The sequence below is a fragment of the Lontra canadensis genome, unplaced genomic scaffold (assembly GCF_010015895.1).
Source record: "Lontra canadensis isolate GAN:19392208 unplaced genomic scaffold, GSC_riverotter_1.0 scaffold97, whole genome shotgun sequence".
Taxonomy (NCBI): domain Eukaryota; kingdom Metazoa; phylum Chordata; class Mammalia; order Carnivora; family Mustelidae; genus Lontra; species Lontra canadensis.
The window spans coordinates 4,101,965-4,108,597 of NW_022631091.1; the positions used below are offsets into that span (position 1 = coordinate 4,101,965).

The window sequence follows — 6,633 nt, forward strand, 5'->3', positions numbered from 1 at the left end:
TTTTTCCTGGAGAGGTTTAAATTTCTGACAAAAAGCCCACAACCCTCCTTATAATTAGGAGTTTCCCAAGTTATTGAAAATAACCAACACCAACACAGAGCCCTTACTTGACCCCTCCAAGCCTATGTTAGAATATCTGTACATCAGAACAGTTCTGCCCATCGCACTTGCATGCTTAAGCAGCTCCTAAGGTGGTCTCTGAAGTCGTTGCAGATTTGCAAGCTTATACACTAACCAACCTACATGTGTGTGTCTGCCAGCTGGACCACGGCAGCCTATTGGCGTGTAGGCGCTGCTAAAATGGCTAAAATTTTGTCCAGGACTTAGAGGAATTCAGACTGCCAGAGCTCCATAAATTAAAGACTGATAACACCCATCCTACTTGGGCCTTCTCCAGCTGTGTGTTCCATTCTGCCCCATCGCCACTTGATTTGACTTGGTACATTTCATAAAAACAAGGGCCAGGAGTCCAGTGCTGCCAAGCTGAAAGTCGTTTCCATTTTGGATGGAAATAAGCAATTCCAATTTAATTCTCCTTTAAATCTCTCAAAATAACTTGTAAATATAACCTGATTTTCAGCAAAAGCCAGATGATTCTGACAATAGTTCCCTGCCTTTTTTGTAGAAATTCAATGTTTGATTGATTTTTAAAAAAATTCATCAATTCTTTCCACTAATGGTGGTTGGATGATCAATTTTAAATCTAACCAGAGAATACACCAATTTTATTAGGTCGAGTAAAATATTACCAGGATGATTCAAGTAAAGGAATCAATTACCATAAGGCACCATTTCTCAAGACGCAGACTGTATCAGACTAGACATACTCATTTCACAGAGTTGATGTCAAAGGCTGATGTGCGTTTGTAATTACATGCATAGATTGATCTTCTAACATTATCTTCTGAAGTCCATGAAGGGAAAGCTCAGGCTTTTTAAAATTGCTTAGCCATTGTAATCTTTAATTCAAAAGCAGAAGCTCAGTCTCCACTATCTCTAGGAATTTTTGAATCTAAATGAGCTAACGTACCAAACCAGTATATTGACCATTCTTGTTCCAAGACTTCAAATCAATAAACTCTCCAAATCTAATAGTTTCAGTAATAGAACTGTTCAATCATTCACTCACAGAAATAAGGATGCATGCCGTTATGGTCTAGAGCAGCTTAAAAGATAATTAAATCAACACCATTCATCTTCCTGAGGATTGCCTGGAAAAGATGAGAGAAATAAATAAAAGATTGAAGACAAACTCCAAACGTATTTAGTGAAACATTCTGTCTTTTTGTAGGATTCCAATGCATACAAAGAGAACACAATCCACAATGATTTTCCAACACTTTCTCTTCCGTTTTACTCTCACAACACTGACTATAGTTAAGGGGAAGACAGAATTAATGGAACAGCTTTTCAGTGCATACACTCATGTAATTTCCCACACAAGGCCACCACACTACGTAAATATGGGAGGCACCATGCACCTTGTAGTCTCCCTGAATGACACCCTCTGTTGTGTAGCACCTCACCCACTTACAATTTTAAGACAGGAAGTCAGAAAGAATGAAAGCACCCTAAAACCAAACTTGCCCAGTTAAATTGAGAGTGTTGCAAGATTTGCTTAAGTTCTATGAATTTTTATTTAGAAAACAAATGAGTCTCCTGGGAATTTTTAATAAATTCAAATATTTTAGTTAACTCAAACAAAAACATCAGTGAGCCTTTATTCATATTTACCAGTACTCTGTGTTTAAGAATATTTAAGAAAAGAATTTTCAAAATCATTGCCCACTAGTATCTCTGAGCCAAGCGGGGGCAGGGTGGGGGGTATAGGATAAAAAGTTATAAGTCACTGTCCAATTTTTGGGGGTCTACAAGTAAAATATTTAGAGACAAAATAAGGGTGTGTAGACATTTTATAATGGTCCTGTTTTCTTCTTATCTTAAGTAAACTGAAAGTGGGTTACTTTAAAGTAGCTAGGTGAAACTGATAGCAGTTATACAAGAAATTAGAGGGACAGATTAGGATTATTTTGTTCTTGTAAGGTATTTGCACTACCCAAGAAGCAATTTGGTGTTATTTGAAAGCAGATTTGTGTTAGTTGTAAATGTATATGCAAAGTCTAGAGCAACTGCTGACAATAGTTACGAAAGAAGTATAACTGCTATGAAAGGGGGAAAAGCTAACCATATAATATGTTGAATTAAAATTACAAAAGGCAAAAAAAAAAAGCGGAAGACAAATATAAGAACAAAGAAAAAGTGCAAAGAATGGAAAACGGTAACAAACGTGGTAGATGTCAATCCAACTATATCAACAATCACTTTATATGGCGATGGTCTATGTATACCGACTGAAATACAGAGACCATCAGACTGGATGAAAAAATAAGACCGAACTATAAATTGGTCTACAAGAAACCCACTTTAAGTATAAACACATATAAATTAAAAGTAAAAGGTTGGAGAGAGATATACCATGCTGACACTAATCAAGAGAAAACAGGAGTAGGTATATTAATTTTACACGGAGCAGACTTCACAGAAAGGTTAACACGAATAAAGAGGGGCATTACATAATGATAAAGGAGTCAAGCCTCCAAAAATATATAATAATCCTTAACACGTATGTGCCTAACAGTAGAGCATTAAAATAGGTGAGGCAAAAATTGCTGAAACTGCAAGGAAAAATAAAAGATTGCACTATTATGCATGAGTCTTGAACTCTATTCTTTCAGACATGGACGGACCCAGAAGCAGAAAGCAAGGTCAGGGTTGACCTCAACAGCAGTATTGTTCAGCTGGGTACCCTGGGTAGCGATTGCCACTCCATCCAACATTAGCAAATACACACTCGTCGGCCCCCAGGACATTCACTAAGATAGACTACATTCTGGACCATAAAACACACAAGGATAAAAATCACTCCACGTCTGCTGTCAGACCACATTAGAATTTCCCAACTACGTGGAGATTAAACCACGCACTTCTACATAACACATGGGTTAAAGAAGACATCCTAAGCAAGATTAAAGCATTTTTTAAAAACTAAAATGAAAACAAAATACAACTTTTCAAAATGTGTAGAATACAGCACAAACAGTGGAAGAAAGCTTGAACGATTGAATGCATATATTTGAAAAGAAGGACGATAACCAAAAATCTAAGCTTTCACCTTAAGCAACTTGAGAAAAAAAGAGCAAATTAAATCCAATGTAAGCTCAAAAAATAATAACAATTAGAGCAGAAATCAATGAAACTGAAAACAGGAAATCAATAGAGAAAATCAACAAAACCCAAAAGTCATTTTTGGAAAAGATCAATAAAATTGACAAGCCAGCTAGCTAAGGAAAAAGACGGGGGACGGAGGGACACAATTACTAATATCAGAAATGAGAGAAAATGCATCAATATAATTCATATGGACATGAAAATGATAACAAAGGGATATTATAAACACTTCTATGCCCACAAGTTTGATAACACAGATGAAATTGCTTGCAAGACAAAATCTGCCAAAACTCACACAGAAGAAATAGACAATTTCAACAGGTGTTATAAAAAAAAAATTTGGAGCACCTGGCCCATGGGGATTCACTGGTGAATCCTACCACACATTTAAGAAGGAAGTTATACCAATACTCCATAGTCTTTTCTAGAAGATAGAAGCAGAGGAATATCTTTAACTCACTGTATGAGGACAGCATTACCTAGATAAGAAAACCAGAAAGAAACATTACTGGAAAAGGAAGCCACAGACTTACATCTCTCATGAACACAGATGCAAATTCCTCAAACAAAAAGGACAAAACAAAAACAAAAACAAAACAAAACAAAACAAAACAAAAACAAAAAAATCCTACAATGTCTAAAAAGAATTATTTATCACAGCCAAATGGGATTTATTGCAAGTAGGCAAGTTTGTTTTAACATTTGAAAATTAATGAATGTAAGTCATGACAATAATAATCTGAAAAGAAGAAAATCACAGGATCATATCTATATATGCAGGAAAAAAACATTTGACAAAATCCAAAACCCATTCATAAAAAACAAAACAAACAAACAAAAAAAGCAAAACCCCTAAGCAAACTAGGAGTCCCCGGGAACTTCCTTTAATAGATACGGAACGGCTACAGATAAGCTACAGTGAATGTCATCTTTAATGACGTGAAAGTTGAAGCTTGCAAAACTAGGATGTTGCAAATCAGTTACAAAACTAGGATGTCCCCTCTCCCCATTCCTTTTCAGCATCATACTGGAAGTCATAGCTGAAGCAAGAAAACAAGAAAATGAAATAAAATATAGACAGATTGAGAAGGAATAAATAAAAGTGTATTTGTTCTCAGAGGATGTAATTACCTATGTAAAAATTCCAAAAGAATCAACCAAAAAAAGAAAAAAAAAAACTTCTAGAACTAATAAGTAATTATAACAAGGTTACAGGATACAAGGTTAATATACAAAAGCTATGACAGATGTTTAAGTCCCAGGTCATTCAGAAATTGTAAATTTAAAATAGCAGTGAGATATCATTCCATACCTTTTAGAATGACCAAATTCAAACACTCAAAACACCAAATGCTGGTGAGAATAGAACAATGGAACTGTCATTCATTGTTAGAGAAAATGCAAAATAACACGACCGCTTTGGAAAACAGATTGCCAGTTTCTTATAACAGAGCATACTCGCACTATACGATCCAATAACCATGCTCTTGATAGTCTCCAAATGAGTTAAAAGCATATATGCACACAGAAACCTGCCCACCTATAGATGTTTACAGCAGCTTTGTTCGTAAGAAGGAACCCAGATGTCTGTCGGAGGGTGCACTGAGAAACAAACCATGGTGCATCCAGACAGCAGAGTATTATTAAGCAGTAGAAAGACATGAGATATCAAGACATGACAAGACATGGAGCAACCTCAAATGGACAATATTAAGTGACGGAAGCCAACCTGAAACAATTGCATACCATGAGACTCCGACTACAGGACCCTGTAGAAAAGGCAAAGCTCTGCAAACAATATAAAGATCAGTGGCTACCCCAGCTTGGGAGAGAAGGAGAGGAGGGAGCAGTCAGTGCACAGATGATTTCTAGGGCAGTGAAAATGTTCTCTATGATATTATTATGGTGGATACAGTAAACGTTTGTCTAAACCCATAGAAAATACAAGACCAAGAGTGAGTCCTAATGTAAATTATGGACTTTGGGGGATAACGATGTGTAGGTTTATTGATTTTAACAAGTGTAGCACTCTGGTGTGAGGTGTTATAGTGAAAGCAGTTGTGCGTGTTTGGGAGGCTGGGGTTACGTGGGAATTCCCTGTCCCTTCCACTCAACTCTTGCCGTGAATTTAAAACTGCTCTAAGTCTCCAGCTGTGAGCCTGTGGGGAGCATAGCAGCAGACTTGGAGTGGAGACAAAGAGAAGGAATGGCCAGGAGGCAGCTTTGGGACAGCCCATGGTGATAGCCTGCCAGAGGGGCTGCTGTCTGCACTGGAAGCCCTGAAGGTCTTGTCAAGAGAACTTAGAGAGGGGCACCTGGGTGGCTCAGTGGGTTAAGCCTCTGTCTTCGGCTCAGGTCATGATCTCAGGGTCCTGGGATTGAGCCCCATATCGCACTTTCTGCTCAACAGGGAGCCTGCTTCCCCCTCTCTCTCTGCCTGCCTCTCTTCCTACTTGTGATCTCTGTCTGTCAAATAAATAAAATCTTAAAAAAAAAGAGAGAGAGAGAGAGAGAGAACTTAGAGAAATGCTAGCAATTTCAAGAAACCAAAAGTTGTTGCCTCTGATAAGGAAAACCAGTTCCTGGAGTCACTGATATCCAGAGATGGGAAATTTCAAGAACTGATGAAATTGGCACTCGATTGGGGAAAAATCCATCATGAAATGCAAGTTGTAGAAAAGGAAGTAGAGAAGAGAGAAGGTGATATTCAGCAACTAAAAAACCCTAAAGGAAGCAGAACAAATACTAGCTAGAGTGTTTACCAAGCAAAAGAAAAGCTCAAATCAAAAGAAAAAGCAAGAAAAGGTACCATCTCCTCTGAAGACCTAATTAAACATTCACATAGGGTTAGTGAGAGTGAAACTGTGTTCTCCACTGACTTGGGTCCCAGGGGACCTACATAGACCATATCCAACTGATTTAGAGATGAGAAGTGGATTATTGGATCAAATGAACAATCTTTCCACTAATGGTGTAGACAGTCATTTATCAGGGGATGGATCTGCAACAGGCAGATTGCCAGATGTCCTTGCTCCACAATAACCATGGCAGTCAAATGACATGTCAGTAACTACGCTGTCACCAAATCACATCTTGTTGGGACCTCTGGGACATAATAAGGAAAATGAAGATGATGTAGAAGTCATGTCAACAGACTCCTCAAGCAGTAGGACTGATTCTGATCAAAAAACATAAAAGACAAAATTCATACAGAATTGAATATGATAAGGGATACCTGGGTGTCTCAGTCGGTTGACCTTCAGACTTTTGATTTCAGCTCAGGTCATGAGCTCAGGGTTGTGAGATTGAACCTGGCTTTGGGCTACATGCTGGGCGTGGAGTCTGCTTAGGATTCTCTCTCTCTCTCTTCCCCTTCCCCCACCTCACTTCCTCTCTAAAAAATAA

The 6,633-nt window shown here is 37.9% G+C and overlaps 1 pseudogene; it reads left to right on the top strand.

The window, feature by feature from the left end:
* Positions 1 to 5,739: 5,739 nt before the first annotated feature.
* Positions 5,740 to 6,423, top strand: LOC116854971 (annotated as a pseudogene).
* Positions 6,424 to 6,633: the final 210 nt, after the last annotated feature.